Source organism: Chiloscyllium plagiosum, chromosome 20, assembly GCF_004010195.1.
Source record: "Chiloscyllium plagiosum isolate BGI_BamShark_2017 chromosome 20, ASM401019v2, whole genome shotgun sequence".
NCBI classification, from domain to species: domain Eukaryota; kingdom Metazoa; phylum Chordata; class Chondrichthyes; order Orectolobiformes; family Hemiscylliidae; genus Chiloscyllium; species Chiloscyllium plagiosum.
Window position 1 is genome coordinate 17,255,653 of NC_057729.1, and position 16,662 is coordinate 17,272,314.

Sequence of the window (16,662 nt, forward strand, 5' to 3'; positions counted from 1 at the left end):
TTGAGAACATAAAGAAAAGAACAAAGAAAATTTACAGCCCAGGAACAGGCCCTTTGGCCCTCCAAGCCTGAGCTGATCCAAATCAACTGTCTAAACCTGTTGCCCAATTCCTAAGCATCTGTATTCCTCTGCTCCCCACCTACTCATGCATCAATCCAGACGCACCTTAAATGAATCTACTGTGCCTGCCTCTACCACCTCTGCTGGCAACGTGTTCCAAACGCCCACCACCCTCTGTGGCATTATCGCTGGATTGTTAATCCAGAGTCGCAGATAATGTTCTGGGGACCTGCTTTCGAATCCCACCACAGCAGATGGTGGAATTTGTATTTAATAAATATCTGGAACTAAGAGTTTAATGTTGGCCATGAATCCATTGTCAATTGTTGGAAAAACCCATCTGGATCACTAATGCCCTTTAGGGAAAGAAACTGCCATTTTTATCTGGCCTGCCAACATTTGCCTCCCAAACCATGGCAGTGTGGTTGACTCTTAGCTGCCGTCTGGGCATTTATGTATGAGCAATAAATGCTAGCTGAGGCATCAATATTCACACCTCATTACTGAACTTTTCTAAAACAAAAGGTATCGCATGGAATAGGGTTGAGGGAACTAAAAGAAACAGAACTGAGGAAGAGTCATTGGACTCAAACGTTAACTTTGCTTCTCTCTCCACAGATGCTGCCAGACCTGCTCATAGCATTCTCTGTGTTTGTTTCAGATTTCCAGCATCTGCAGTATTTTGCTTTTATTTGAGGGAATAGAAGGCATATCTCGTGGACAAGACAAACTCAAAGAGCTTGAGGGACGTAGGAGAATAACCAGAGAAACCAAGTTTATAGCAGTAAAGAAAAATGGAATTTTCCCATTTGTTCATGTAACTACTAACATTAACATCATAGTGACAAAAATGTAGTGAGTTAAATGATAAAGTAATCTTTTTTTTAATCATAGATTTTGTACTTTTATTGTACATTGTGTCTCTGATATCATGGAAGTTCCTGTACAATTGTATTACATTTTCATTAGTAATTGGGCTTCTTCCAAGATTACAGAATTTTCCCCATGATATAGTGGAAGATGGGCAGCCAGACGAACTGGGAGACCATAGCATTGGACTTATTGTGCACACACTGCAGTGAGAATATACAGTGTAAAATTTACCTGCATCTAATTCACAGTGAATCCACAACACAACATATTACACTGGCTGAAGAATTTCCTCAGTTTGTCTTTTGTCGATCATGCCAGGTATCGCACCCTTGGTGAGGACAGTAGTATGCATTTTTCTGGATGTGTGTAGACAGGCACAGGATATCAATCAACAAAGTAATCCAGAATTGAATGCAGCACTGTCCATTTCTAAAGGAACATGTGTTCCTACGAACTACAAGTAAGAGCAGCCATTTGGCCCCTCTGATCTATTGAGGAGAAAGTGAGGTCTGCAGATGCTGGAGATCAGAGCTGAAAATGTGTTGCTGGAAAAGCGCAGCAGGTCAGGCAGCATCCAGGGAACAGGAGAATCGACGTTTCGGGCATAAGCCCTTCTTCAGGAATGAGGAAAGTTTGTCCAGCAGGCTAAGATAAAAGATAGGGAGGAATATATTCAATGCTGGGCTTTCTCTACTCTCCAGGTTAGGGAATTCCAAAGATTATTGACCATCAGAGGAAATTCCTCCTCCCTACCTTTTATCTTAGCCTGCTGGACAAACTTACCTCATTCCTGAAGAAGGGCTTATGCCCGAAACGTCGATTCTCCTGTTCCCTGGATGCTGCCTGACCTGCTGCGCTTTTCCAGCAACACATTTTCCCCTCTGATCTATTCCCTTGTTCAAGAAAATAATTGCTCATCTAATCATGGTTTTAACTCCACTTGCTAAGACCTCGCATAACTTTTCACTTCTCATGAATCAAAAATTTGTCTAATTTCGTCTTGAATATATTCAATGCTGGGCTTTCTCTACTCTCCAGGTTAGGGAATTCCAAAGATTATTGACCATCAGAGGAAATTCCTCCTCAGCCTTCTTAAATATGACAGCTCTTAATTTGAAACTGTGCTCTTTAGTTCTTGATCCCTTCATGATGGGGAACTTCCTCTCATCAATTATCCTGTCAATTCCCCTCAGAATCTCATTTGTGTCAAAAAGATCATGGGTCCTTTTAGCTTCCAGGAGGTATAAGCCTAAGCTGCTCAACCTTTCATCATTAAAGCAGTCAGCTGATTGAACATTTTCTGAACTAGGTCCAACGGAAGCATGCACCTTTTTAAGCAAGGAAAACTGAAACTGGATTATGGAACTCTAATACTCCAACTAAGGCCTGAACATATTTCCAGTCGAAGTAAGGACTCACCATTAGTGCTTTTTAATCAGGCAACCAATGTTTAGTTTAATTCCTGATAGATTTCGACAGGTTGTTTCTACAATTGTGCAAGTCACTAGGGTTCTTTGGAATGCTTTTGTTCAAATTTACAGGGTGTGATGCAGTATGTGTTGAAGGACTTGTTCCAGACTTCAAAGCTTCTCCAGTCAGTTCCTCCCGGATATATTACGCTCCCACATAAACGGCTTGGAGAGAATAAGACTCTCACTGACAGATAAAATGTAATTGATCAGACCATTGCTGTGTTAAAATGATGCTTCCCCTGTTTCAACTGTTCTGCAGGAACCCTTGGTGGAGCAAGTGTCAAAATATATGTTGTTCTGCTACATGCTGCACAACCTCCTTACCAGGAGGGGGCAGCCCCTTGCCACTGGCTATAACGTGAGCAGCCAAAGGGGAGAAGCAAGTGGAAAGCAAGAGACAACCTAAGCAGTACCTTTATACCTAGTCCAGAAATGAATAATTCAGCCATGTGAAGGAGAAACAGTGGAGTAATGCTAGGCCCAAGTTAATGTTCTGAGCCATGGATTTAAATCCTACCATGGCAGCTAGTGGTATTTACGTGCAACTAGTAAATCTGGAATTGAAAGCTAGCCTCAGTATTGATCACTAATGTCTTTTAAGGAAGGAATTCTGCCATCCTTCCTTGGAGATATCCTAAATTGAACTCTCGACCCACAGTAAAATGGTTGACTTTCAATTGTCCTGAGGGATGAAGGATGGACAATAGTTGATGGCTTGGCCAACAATGTTTGTATCCAATGAAAGAATAAATTTTTAAAAAAGATAAATCCGAACCTCAATTCACTGGTTATTAACAGCTGAAAACCTTAACTTCTCTCTGTTTCTGTCTGTCCACAATACAAAAATAAAATAAATATTCCAAAACTAATTTACTTCTGGTCTATATTTGTATATCTGGTAAATATTTGTTTGTATAGGTATCAACTAATCCGCCTTGTGCATTCCCAGGATTCTGAAGGAGATCACTGAGGAGGTTGTAGAAGCGCTGGTGGTGATCTTTCAAGAGTCACTGGAGGGTCTCAGAGGACTAGAAAATAGCTCCCATAATACCCCTGTTTAAGAAGGGAGGGAGGCAGAAGACAGGAAGTATAGGCTGGCTGGCCTGAATTGGTCAGATTTTACAGTCCATTATTAATAATGAGATTGTAGAGTACTTGGAAGTGTGTGGTAAAATAGGGTTGAGACAACATGGCTTCATCAAGGTGAAGTCCTGTTTGACAAATCTATTAGAATTCTTCGAGGAGGTATTGAGCAAGTTAGATAAAGAGTAGGGATAAAAGGTATTTTTCAGGATGGCAGCCGGTGACTAGTGAAGTCCCGCAGGGATCTGTCATGTTATACATTAACGATCTGGATGAAGGAACTGAGCACATTATTACTAATTTTTCAGATAACTCAAAAAAAGTTGGAGGGACAGGTCGTGTTGAGGAAGCAGGGAGGCTGTGGAATGACTTAGACTCACTAGGAAAATGGGCAAAGAAGTAACGGATGGAATACAATGTGGGGAATTGTGAGATTATGCACTTTGGTAGGAAGAATAGAGGTGTAGACTATTTTTTAATGGGGAACCACTTCAAAAATCTGCAGCAAAGGGACTTGGGAGTCCCAGTTCAAGATTCTCTTATGGTTAATATCCAAGTTCAGTTGGCAATTAGGAATTCAAATGCAATGTAGCATTCATTTCAAGGGGGCGAGAATACAAGAGCAGTGATATACTGCTGAGGTTGTATAAGGCTATAGTCAACTGCATTTGGAATATTGTGAACAGTTTTGCGCCCTGTATCGAAGGAAGGATGTATTGGCATTGGAAGAGGTCCAGAGGGGGTTGACAAGTATAACCCCAGGGATGATGGATTTGTGGTGGAGATTTCTGGGTGTGTACTCAATAGGATTTAAAAGATGAGGGTGTGATCTCATTGAAACTTAAAGAATACTGAGGGACCTGGATAGTGTGGACGTGGAAAAGATGCTCCACTCGTATAAGAGATTAGGGCCTGAGGGGACAGCCTCAGAATGAATGGACAACTCTTTCGAACTAAGATGAGAAGAAGTTTCTTCAACCAGGAGGTGGTGAATCTGTGGAACTCATTCCTGCAGAGAGCTGTGGAAGCCAAGTCATTAAATGTCTTTATGATAGAGATAGATAAGTCCTTGATTGATAAAGGTTATGTGGAGAAGGGAGGAAAATGGGGCTGAGAAATATATCAGCCATGATCCAATGGCAGAGCAGACTTGATGTGCTGGATGGATTAATTCTGCTCCTGTATCTTAAGGTATTGATTACTTGTTTGATGTCAGCTACAGTCCCCTTTTCCAGTATAGGGATCTACAACCATACCTGTCCATTCCCGTTTTGGGTTTTTACCTCCAGTTATGTGCTATCTTGAAATGCAACAAGTGTCAGTGAGTGCTGTGAAATCAGCTTGGGTGTTGTGGCTATCATGGTTGAATAACTGGTATTATGCATAAGTTGAGATGTGTGTTTGACACTTGCAGCATCAGTGTTTGAGGGTGAGTGAAACCGTATGACTGTGAAGTAGGAGTCACGATTGATCGAGTTTATTGGTAAAGCAGTGATGGGAGTCTGGTGAATTGAGCAGCACGTGAGGCTGGTGCTGCAGTTAGTGGGGTTTGACATTTGAAGATACACTCACTGACCTTGTCCTCTTGTGTGAAGTATTCAGCTTCTTTCTGTACTGTATCCAGGTCATCAGGGCTGGACTTCTGGCATTGAGCTTGACAGCTATCTACTCTAAATTCTTTGCATTTTTCTAGAAGGCCCTCTGGCATCCAATGAATAAAAGACAGATTAAAGTCATCCAAAAGTGTACTGCCCATGAATTTATTTGCATCAAGTTTCACTCACCTGTCATCTCTGTGGTAGCTGACCTACATTGCCACCTGGTCAAACTTTGTCGTTTTATTTATTGCTTATTGAATCTTCTCTTCAAATCCTTCCATGGCCTATCACTCCCTACCTCTGTAGAATCCTTTAGCTCCACAATCTTTCAGGATACCTGTGCTTCTTTCATTCAGGCATCTTGTGCATCCCTGAGTTTAATTGCTCCACTGTTGGTGGTTGCATCTTCAATTCCCTCAGCTCTACTCTCTGAAATTACCCTCTTCAACCTTTTCTAGCTCTCTACCTCACTTCCCTTAAGGGGCCTGGAATAATGATGAGTGATGAACCTGGGTCATCTGAAAAGAAACCCAGAAATGTACAACTTCCGTGTGGAGTAGGAAAATGAATTTTTGTTCACAACTGTCAAAATTAAGAACCTTTCCCTTATTTCTCTCCAAAATATGTCAAAAAGTGAAAAAGGAGCTTCTATAACAGCACACAACAATGCACAGTAAATTCAAGGATAGTTTTCCTTTGAGCAGCATGCTTCTGACAAAGGAAGTTGATGAGCAGAAGGCCATCTTGAAAGCTCGATAGTAATTTCTTTTTAAACCAGCTGCAAAAGATAAGGCCTGCAGTGAAGGATCGTTTCATGTGCCATCTTCTGGCAAAAAGGGAGAAATCATTCACAGATGGCAAAGTAATTGAAGATGCAATGATGTGGCCACTGATTTTTTTTTTATTGGCACTAAGAACAAAGAAGAAGTAATAATGACAATTCAGAGAATGTCACTGAATGCTTCCACAGTAGCAAGATAAGTGGAATTTTTTTATGAAGATGTCTTTTAACAACTACAGCAGGACCTGAAGGACTCACTGCAGTTCAATAAGTCTATTGACATGACCAACACAGCCCAGCTGATTATTTTGGTATACATGGTTTTCTAGGACATAACAACTAAGGAGGATCTTCTCAGTCATTTGTCCCTTAAAGAGAGAACAAGGCACGATGATATCAGCAATACATTCCAAAGGTACATGCTTCAGAAAAAAACAAGGAACTGCTTTCCATCACAACTGCTGGCGCACCAACCATGTTTGGTGCAAATGTGGGCTTTATTGCATTTTACAAGAAATGATTCTGATTTCCATTGTTTTGCCAATTACCTGTGTATAACCCGCCAGCAAGCATTAGCAAGTAAAGTTATTAGCTTTTCATGTAATGAAAGTATTGGTTAAAATTGTAAACTTGATACAAGCAAGATCCCTTCAGCATAGCTTTTGTAAATCCTTACCCGATGCTGATTATGATGAGATAATCCCATTTGCTGTTGTGAGATGGGTAAGTCAAAGGAAAGTCCTGCAAAGGTTTTTAGCTCTAATTTCTGAAATTGTCAGTTTTCTTAATCAAGAAATGAATAAGTTGTCAGACAGTGTAGTTATTAGACTTTAGCTGTCTGAATGAAAAGCTGAATTGTGAATTGCAGGGAAAGGGCAGAGAGTGAACACATGATCTGTGCTGTGAATGCATCCAAATTGAAACTGGGTTGGTGCTCATATCCGTTGTAAAATAAAATAATGTGCACTTCACAAATCTGGAAAACGTTCAAGAAAATAGCAAAGATAAAGAAAAATGGTTCCTGCTGGCAAACACCTGTACACAGCTGAGGAAGCTAGCAGACAAACTTGACAGGCAATTTCAGAAATTAGGTGTGATGGAACAACTCATCGTGTTTGTCTCAAATCCATTCCTTTAAGTAGGCATTGGTTACCAAATTCCATCAGGTATTTGATTTACAGAGCAGTTGAGATGATATGATAATAACTACTACACAAAATCATACTGAGCTGAAAGTCAGATCATGAGAGTGACTGATTCTTAGGGTCTTGTAAACCAAGAAAAACATTCATTTCTATTATCCTGTGTTTTTAAAGTGAAAGCTTACTTTGACTACAACCCAGATTTCAAAGCACTGGCAAATAATATGCAGTCACAGATGTCACATTGAGACTTCATAGAACCATAGAATCCCTACAATGTGGAAACAGGCTCTTCAGCCAACACCAAACCTCCGAAGAGCAATCCACCCAGACCCATTCCCCTTGATTCATGCACCTAACCTACATATCCCTGAACACTATGGGCAATTTAGCGTAGCCAATCCACCTAACCTCCACACCTTTGGACTGTGGGAGGAAACTGGAGCACCCGGAGGAAACCCACACAGACACTGAGAGAATGTGGAAACTCCACACAGTCACCTGAGGGTGGAATCAAACCCAGATCCCTGGTGTTGAGGCAGCAGTGCTAACCACTGAGCCACCATGCCACCCTGCTGAGATTTGGTGAGTTGCAGACAAAATAAACAGTAAAATATACCTGGTTTTAGATTTATATAGCACTATAGTTATGCTATTTAGTCTTTTTTTTGAGGTAGATCCTGGTATGTACTTAAATTCAATAAGTGGTCTTGTATTTGAAAAGTTGGAGACCATTGTTTTGTTGTGTTGAAGACACGATGTAGCTGTTAGTTTGTTGTGATTCCCATTCCTCTGCATCTGCTCCATCAAAGCGTCCAATGCAATGTCAGAAAGTCTTGGAGCTTGCTTCTCCAATTTCATGCCAATCTCAGGCCACTCAGTTGTACAATGGCTATAGCCACAGCTAACTTTCCTTTTGAGGCACAGTCTAGCTTTAAGTGATTTTGTAATGTTAAGATGTAAAGTTTGCGATTGAAATTTAAAGGAAACTTTTTAATTCTCCTTGCAGTTCTTAATCATCTGTAATTATAGTATTAAATAGTGGCAAAATCATATTCCGATTTCCTGCTTTTTCTATAAATATTGTAAACTGAATGTAAGCCTCAGGTCCATCTGTCATAATTTCCATCAGGGAATCTTTTCAGAGATGCATTTTGAAGATTTTTAGGGAAACATTTACGTACTGATTTCACTTAATGACACCTTTCTTGAAGCTGTGAAGTAATTTATAGTTTCCTGCACCCAAGAAGGCAACGAGTCATACATTTTTAAAAACTTCTTACTATAAAATTGTACTGCATTTGTATGAAAGATGTGGTTACAAAATTTCCAGTAATCGTTATTTTGTCATCTGAAAGTCAAGGGAAACACCAATTATGGTTAAAAATTTGAATACTGGTCATTGTGCACCTTTATTACAAAACCATAAAAATGCCAAGCTGATTTAAATTCCAGTACAATTTGCCTTTCAAGTGGCTCAGGATTGTGGAATTGCTGCTGTCCGGGTACATTCGGGAAAAGAAATACTGTCTTTTTCAGTGTAGATTCAAGTGAAGATTTTCTCTTCAAATAGACCTGCAGTAATAATCATATGAAAAAAAGCTAGAATGCTAAATTAAAAATTTTCACTTCTATCCAGATTCATTTTGTTCCTTCATTAAGACTATTCTATGTTACAAAGAAACAAAAGCACAAAACCTTTTTGAATCATTATTTAATTCATCAGGGCTAACAGCTAAGATCTTGTGATATAAGAAATAGTCAGGTTATCAGCGTTAATCATTATTGAAGTCTAAATTGCAGAGATTCAACTTTACAATGCATGAAAGATGTGAATTTGCTGTACTGACTACTAGTCATCCATTCAGACTGAGGCCAATGCATTCAAGTATATGTACAAATTCTAATGCATGATGCATTTTAATTATTGCCAATCTCTCTGGCACTGAAAATTAAATTTTGGAAGTTTATTTTGGAGACCATGTGGTGGAAACATGAAAAGGACATTATCTGTAAGGTGATCTGACATTTTAGACTGTGGAATAGAGGAATGTTATGCCTCTCTGCTGATCACCAGAGTCCATCACTTGAAGGTATCACTAATATTTCACCTGTCCCATCTGTGTTGCAATAAAAGCATTTATCACATCGATACAGCTTTTCTTATATTTCTTTGCCTGGCAAAATTCCTCACACATTCAAAATGCAGCTTCAATTAATATTGAGCTGTATGCTTTCCTTCAAAAAAGAGTTTTAGCTCCAATACTCCTCCTCGGAGTGAGTTTGTCTTCTACCCCCAACCTGTTTTTCATTAAATTGAAAGTGGGCAGGTTGAGTTCGTTTTGTGAATTCAAAAAAGGTTGCAGCCTACAGTCTAATTCAGTTCATCTCCTGGAGTGTTAAAGTCTCATGCACAGGGAGGTGAGGTCTCTAGTGTCTGCTTTAGGGCCCAACTGTGATTTCGAACAGCAATGAGGATGCTAAAACTCAGATAACCAGGCAGTGAAGAATACTGGAGCACTGTCTGTACATGCTTTTATACCCTTTAATTTGCAGACCCACCCAGAAAGCATAGTTTCAGCCTCCTCTTAAATACCTTTTTTTGTGTGCCAAATGAACAAAATTAGTTTAACTCTTTACGTGCCCTTTAAATTGTAGCAAAAATGTAAATTTTGAAGAAACTTAACTAGTTAAATTAAAATGTTATTGTGAGTGGCGATGATGTGAATGCCCAATTAGTGCCACTACTTCACAATTACGAACCACCCAATTAATCTACATATAATACGAGCCAGTAAGACCCTTTAAAAACCTGTTTTCAGCTTTCAACTAAAGGTAAGTTTTTCTGAAGCAATTTCTTATGTAAGAGCCAGGAGGAGTGAAAATGCTGATCTGACTCCTCAGCTGTCGTCACTGAACCCTTCCCCTATCCATTAGGGAGAGAGAGAGGGCAAGGACCAGTACAAGGAGACTGGAACTGTTAATCCTTGCCACTCATACCTCCAACATAGCAAGTAAGTCAAATTTTAACTCTTCAATTTTTAAGTAGACTGTTCTTAAAAAAAGTAAAAACAGCTTGCTTAGAATTGAGTGATAACTGGTTCAGGACCTAAGCTAAAGAGGAATGCAACAAAATTTCGAAATAAGGCTTCTGTGACTAGAGTGGACATCTTTTGAGACAGATTTTAGTTGACTATTAATGGCCAATTAAGAAAACCTTGATCATTGTCTGGAGAATGGGAGTTTAGCCCCCAGGAATGGATTGCAATTGTTAAGTCTAGCAGTGAAGGCATGGATGAGGGTTTTAGCAGCAAATACTCTTAAGTTAGAGGTCAATTGTCATCAGGGCATTATTATCGTAATAGCTGCCCTGCAGTGCCACCATATCCTTTTTGCTTTGTAAGCTTACATTTTTGCCCTTACCCCACCCCTCCTGAACTGCCCCACTTCCTTAGTTAAAGCTCTTTTTATAGTAGTGTTATTCGATTTGGCAGCAGCATTCACTGCTAGCTGGAGCGGACTGGGAAAGAAGTTTAGCAGAAAGGTGGTTGAGGAACTACAGAAAATGTTTCAGAAAATTGTTCATACCTCAGTGAGGAACTAGAATCCTAGGAAGGGGGTAAACCAACCACAGATAAGTAAAGATGTTAAGGATGCTGTACATCAAATTGATGGAAAAACACACTGAAAGGCTTTTTTCTCTGGAGCGCGGAGGCTGAGGGGTGACCTTGTCAAGGTTTATAAAATTGTGAGGGACATGGATAGGGTGAATAGCCAAGGTATTTTGCCCTGGACAGGTGAGTTCAAAACTAGATGGCATAGGTTTAAGATGAGAGGGGAAAGATTTAAAAAGGACCTGAGAGGGAATTTCTCTCTGTATAAGAAATGTGTATAAGAAATGAGCTGTGTATAAGAAATGAGCTGCCAAAGGAAGTGGTGGAGGCTGGTACAATTACAACATTTAAAAACATCTGGATGGCTATATGAATAGGAAGAGCTTAGAGAGATATAGGCCAAATGCTGGCAAATGGAGCTAGATGAGTTTACGCGGTCTGATTGGCATGGACGAGTTGGACTGAAGAGTTTGTTTCCATGCTGTACGTCTCTATGACTCTATCACTTACACTTTAGTGTTCTTAAAAAGATTTTAAATAATTGTTACCATGGAGCAAATGCTTTGCATTCTATGACTAAAATGAATTACAGACACATCCCTTTTGTGTAAGAGTTGTGGTTGAATATGAGACCCTCCTCCATGATGAATTTTACATTTGACAGCTCTCCTCCCATACCTGATATTTCGCATGGGATGTTATTTTGTTACAAATTTTAAAAAGTGCCAATTTTTTAAAAAGAGGCCTTGTTATTTTTCTGCAGTGCAGTATAGATTAAGACCATGCTTGTAGATATTGAGCACAATCATTAGATTATATTTGATTTTTCATGTTGCAAGGTGGATTTTTGATTTCAGAAATGATGATGCAAAAAACTTAGTAGTTGTTATAGTTGCAAGTTGCCATGTTTATTCTTGACTTTTTGTGGAGGCTGAGATATTTTCCCTCAATGGAAACAAACCTGCATCATTTTTATCAGGTTCAATGTTCCTAAACTTCACCCAAAGACTTCAACTGATTCTGTATGAGATATAGTTCCACATTTGAGCTTGTGCTACCATTTATTTGGAGCCTGATTTCTGTCTTCTCGTGGAGGTAATAATCAGCTCACAAAACACAGGAAAATGATTTTTTTTTGTAAGGAAGCCCAATGTCTTTGTGTCTTCTGCCTCACACTACTTTAATGTGGAATCTTACAGATTGTTAAAGCCTTGGGTACAAAATATGCACACCTCTTCCAAAGTCTGTGTACCCATTGTGAGGGACAAAGGAAGATTGCATTCCACCCTGTATGCTATTTTAACGTATTTTTGTGGCTTCTTGAAGGTCAAGAAACATACATTGCTTTGTAGAGTTTGTGATCACTGGGCGAGGCCTTCTGAAGAATCAGGAATATTCTAATAAGTAAGTGTAAAATGCAGTGATTCATCACTGTCCTGGAAAGGCAAGTTGACCCTTGCATTCACCATCATTGTGTGTTGCAGTTGGAGAAAGTGCCAGAATGCTCTCAATAGTGTCAAAATACATGTTGATAAAGTTTTTTGTCATGTTTGGTTTCGACTTTGTAGCAATAATGTTGAGTAGTAAAACACCAGCTCCCCTCTGTTGATTAACAGTGCACTTCAAATTGAAAATGTCATATTTGTTCTCTCAAGCTCAAGGTTTTGTGGCTATAATGGTTTGTTTAATAACTGTCAGTGAAATGAATGATTGGTTGTGTGAGTGATCTGAGTTCAGAAGGTATTCCATTAGTCCTGTTGTTCCTGAGAATGATTGGCAGTTTAAAGAGGGTGCAGTAATATAATCTAACTTTGATATGGTTTCTGATTACATGCTTATTTGTTTACGCATATTAATAGTCACTTAAATTTTTCCATGGAGAATTCTTTTTAACTTCAGATATAATTATAGATTTCTGAATGAGGATTTTATTCAATTGACATGGAATTAATTTACTTACATCTGCATTAAAAAAAATTGTCATTGCTTTTAAGTGATTCTTGAGCCACTATACAGAGTGAATGGCTGGGGAAGATAAATTGGATCTAGATCAGAGTGGTGCTGGAAAAGCACAGCAGGTCAGGCAGCATCCGAAAAGCAGGAAAATTGACTTTTCGGGCAAAAGCCCTTCATCAGGAATGAGGCAGGGAGCGGGTTGGAGAGTTAAATGAGAGGGGGGTGGGGCTGGGGAAAAGGTAGCCAAGAGTACAATATATGGACGGAGGTGGGGATGAAGGTGATGGGTCAGAGAGGAGGGTGGAGTGGATAGGTGGGAAGGAAGATTGGCAGTTAGGACAGGTCATAAGAATGGTGCTGAGCTGGCAGGTTGGAACTGGGTTAAGGTGTGGGGAGGGGAGGGGGAATGAGGAAACTGGTGAAGTCCACAGGATAAATCGGATCGCATGGGGATCTGAGTGGCATAGGAAATCGGAGGGGGCAAGAAGTGAGAATGCATAGGCAATCAGAGGGAGCTTTGAAAGTAGCATGGGTATTTGAGGGGGATGTGTAGTAAGAAAGTTCATCAGTGAGGGGTAAAATTTGGAGGGCATTTAAACAGTATTGAGTAGTGGATAGCTTTCTCTGAGAACTGAGACTTTCTAACCAGCCCGTCTCCAAACCCGCATTCATGTCTCACTCCACAAACGTTTGTAAACTGCATTGCAAACCTGACCAAGTGAAACACAAAAGTGCTGGGCAATGGCAGTCTTGAGTTGATTTTGTTTTGGAAGGTACGAAACACCCCAATGCATGTTTCACTCGCCTGGCATGGAAATTCACCCATGGTCATTATTATTGGTTGGGCATTAATAGTGAAGTTCATCTGGCTGATTGAAGAAGGCATTATCTTTGTCATTGTCATCTTGTAATCGATATGTGTGTTTTTTGCAGGCTGATTGAATAGCAGCCATGAATTAAAAAGTTTGCTGACTTCCCTTCCCTCACTCAAATACATGCAAGTCAGTTGCAATCACTCTGTTTAAGTAATTCAAACTGGGTCCAATCTTGAGGCCAGGACTCAGCCGCTCTTTGAATAAAGTCATCATAAAATAAAGTCTTGCCTTTTTCAGCTATCAGTATCTCATGATGCGATGAGGGGACAGTGAGGTCTGCAGATCCTGGAAATCAGAGTTGAGAGTGTGTTGCTGGAAAAGCACAGCAGGTCAGGCAGCATCCGAGGAGCTGGAAAATCAACGTTTCATCAGGAATGATACAATACCCAGTTTATGGTCCAGTCTTCAATATGAGATGACGTCTATATTATTTAGTTTTATGAACACAGATGCCGTACATGTTCTTTCATGACATCTTTCGTTAAATCTAAACAGTTTTACAGCATACTTTCATATTATTTGTGAAATGTTACTTTATTTATTTTTGCTTTTGAGCTTGAGTGAATGGTGTAGATGATTTAGTTTGTAAATATCAGGTTGACATGATTTCTTGGGGCAAACTCCAACAGACCACATTATGATGTGACCACACTAACTTCCCAAACGTTAGCTCATGTAACATATACTACAAAATCTGGGTTCAGCATTGAGATGAATGTCTTGAAGTTAATAAGCAACACTGTTTACGCACCGTCTGGTTATATGCTTACTGATGTTATTGTACATTACATACATATAGCTGACTACCCAGACTCAATTGGACTGACAGCATGACTGAAAGTGAAGTAGGTATTTTTATAACAAATGTTGTACGTTGTGATGTTATATAGCTCTCTTAAAAAGTACAGCGCCTGTCTAGTCTGAAATCTATGCAGTAATACACTTGGATGATTGTGCAGTAGCAGGGGCTTATTATACCCGCACCTGTAGAAAAGAGCTGACTGACAAAAAAAAAGGTCAGGTTTAGGAGGGGTCATGCCAGGTGGAAGGACTGGAAAATATGGGCGCAGACCCCACCCCGCCGAGGTACCGTACTTCCTGCCGATTATCCTGAGCTAGAAGAGAGGTGGGCTGACGTCCTTCATTCTACTTTCCCTAGTTGCACGTATTAATGCAGTGGCGATGGAGGAAGACCCTTAGCTGATCAATGATTAGCTGATGCCTTATCTCTTCCCCTCTCCCCCAACACAATTTCATGGACAGCTCAAGGTGGTTGACGAACTACTCCTTTTAGTTTGTATATCCTGTCTAGGACATCCATGTTTGACTTGATAAGAGGCATATTGCAGGCAGGAGGGATATCCTCCCTCTATCCCCAATAATTTCTTCCCATTCTGAAGGCACAAGGGAGACAGGCAAAACATGAAGCGGTAGCTTTAGTCCTCACTGGTGTAGGATGGGTGGGTGGGCAATGATGTTCAAGCATGTAAATTTACAATGTTGTCCAGCATTATGAATCCCCTTCTTCATCTCTGCAACCCCAGACAGCTATCTGTGGAGGCAGTTGTGGCCAGTATAAGCACTGGAATGTAACTAATTCACTTTAAGAGTCTGTTGTTGCCTATTATCAGGAGCCAACAAGGGACCTTCGTATCCCAGGGGTACCCTCCTGGTGATCATGAGGTAGTGGGAATGCTGCAGACAGGCCTGGAGGCTCGCTGCAGTCTCAGGCCATCCTGGGGAAGGGTCTCCCTTGCCTGCACTCTACTGTCCCAACATTGGACGGTGGTGGTCAAACTGCTTCGGGTATTTCATATTCTGAATTTAAAATGGATGGAGAGAGGCTGCCACCATCCTGGAGTACCCTATGCCTCACTTAGCTGCAAAGGTGCCCATGCAGCTTATTCCATGAAGGAGAGCGAACCTGATGTCTGATCGAGTTCTTGGAAAAATGTAGCCAAGTGACTGTCCTACACAGTTCAGATTTCTGGCTCATATTTGAGTCTGAAGGCAGAGTCATAGAATCATACAGCACAGAAACAGTCCAACTCGTCCCTGCCGACTAAGTTTCGCAAACTGAACTTGTCCCATTTGCCTGCGTTTAGCTCATATTCCTCCAAAACATTTCTATTCATGGATCAGACTAAATAGCTTTTACATGTACCTGCGTCGACCACTTCCTCTGGCAATTCGTTCCACATACAAACCACCACATTACCCCTCAGGTCCTTGTTAAATCTTTCTGCTCTCACCTTAAAAAATATGCCCTCTAATTTTGTACTCCCAAGTCCTACTTTTACTATTCACCTTATCTATGCCCCTCATGATTTTGTAAACCTGTATAAAGTCACCTCTCAGTCTCTTACACTCCAGTGAACAAAGTTCCAGCCTATCCAGTCTCTCCTTATAATTGAAACCCTCCAGTCCTGGTAACTTCCTTGTAAATCTTTTCTGCACTCTCTCCAATGTAATAATATCCTTCTTATAGCAGGGTGACTAGAACTGTACACAGTACTCAAAGTGGCCTCACAAACATCCGGTACAACAGCAACATGATGTTCCAACTCCTATACTCAGTGCTCTGAGCAATGAAGGCAAATGTGCTAAATACCTTCTTCGTCACACTGTCTATCTGTGACATAACTTTCAAAGAACTGTGTACCTGAACTCCCATGTATCTCTGTTCGAAATCACTATCCAGTGCCCTACCAGTAACTGTATACATCCTGCCCTTGTTCTTCTGACCAAAATGCAACACCTCACATTAAGACAAATGTGAGAGGCAGAACTCTTTACTCAGAGAGTGGTAAGGACATGGAATGCTCTGCCTGTCAATCTAGTTAACTCAGCCACATTAAGGGCATTTATTCAGTCGTTGGATAAGCATAAGAATGGTGATGGGATAGTGTAAGGGGCTGGGCTTAGATGAGTTCACAAGTCAGTGCAACATCGAGGACTGAAGGGCTGTATTATTCTATGTTCTATCCAAATTAAACTCCACCTGCCACTCCTCAGCCCATGTCCCAATTGATCAAGATACCTTTGTAATCTTAGATAACTACTTCACTGTCACCCACTACCTGAAGCTAATAGGGAAGATTCAGGTCCTGGCCCCAGTAAAATGCTTGAGTATACCACCAAGCTTTCCCGCAGCTGTTACTTGCTATGTTTTGACAGAGAGAGTTTTATTTTGGGACGATGGTGGGCC

The 16,662-nt window shown here is 40.5% G+C and overlaps 1 protein-coding gene across 5 annotated transcripts in view; it reads left to right on the forward strand.

Annotated features, from left to right (window-relative positions):
* The window catches only part of LOC122560043 (teashirt homolog 2), a 480,378-nt gene that overhangs the window by 237,761 nt on the left and 225,955 nt on the right, over positions 1–16,662 (forward strand). For 2 of the 5 annotated variants that reach the window (XM_043710223.1, XM_043710222.1), the window contains one exon: positions 722–1,425. The exons of the other annotated variants lie outside the window; for them this stretch is intronic. The gene's annotated coding sequence lies outside the window, so the exon portion shown is untranslated. Of the gene's footprint in view, positions 1–721; positions 1,426–16,662 lie in introns of those variants that run through there. 5 annotated transcript variants of the gene reach the window in all.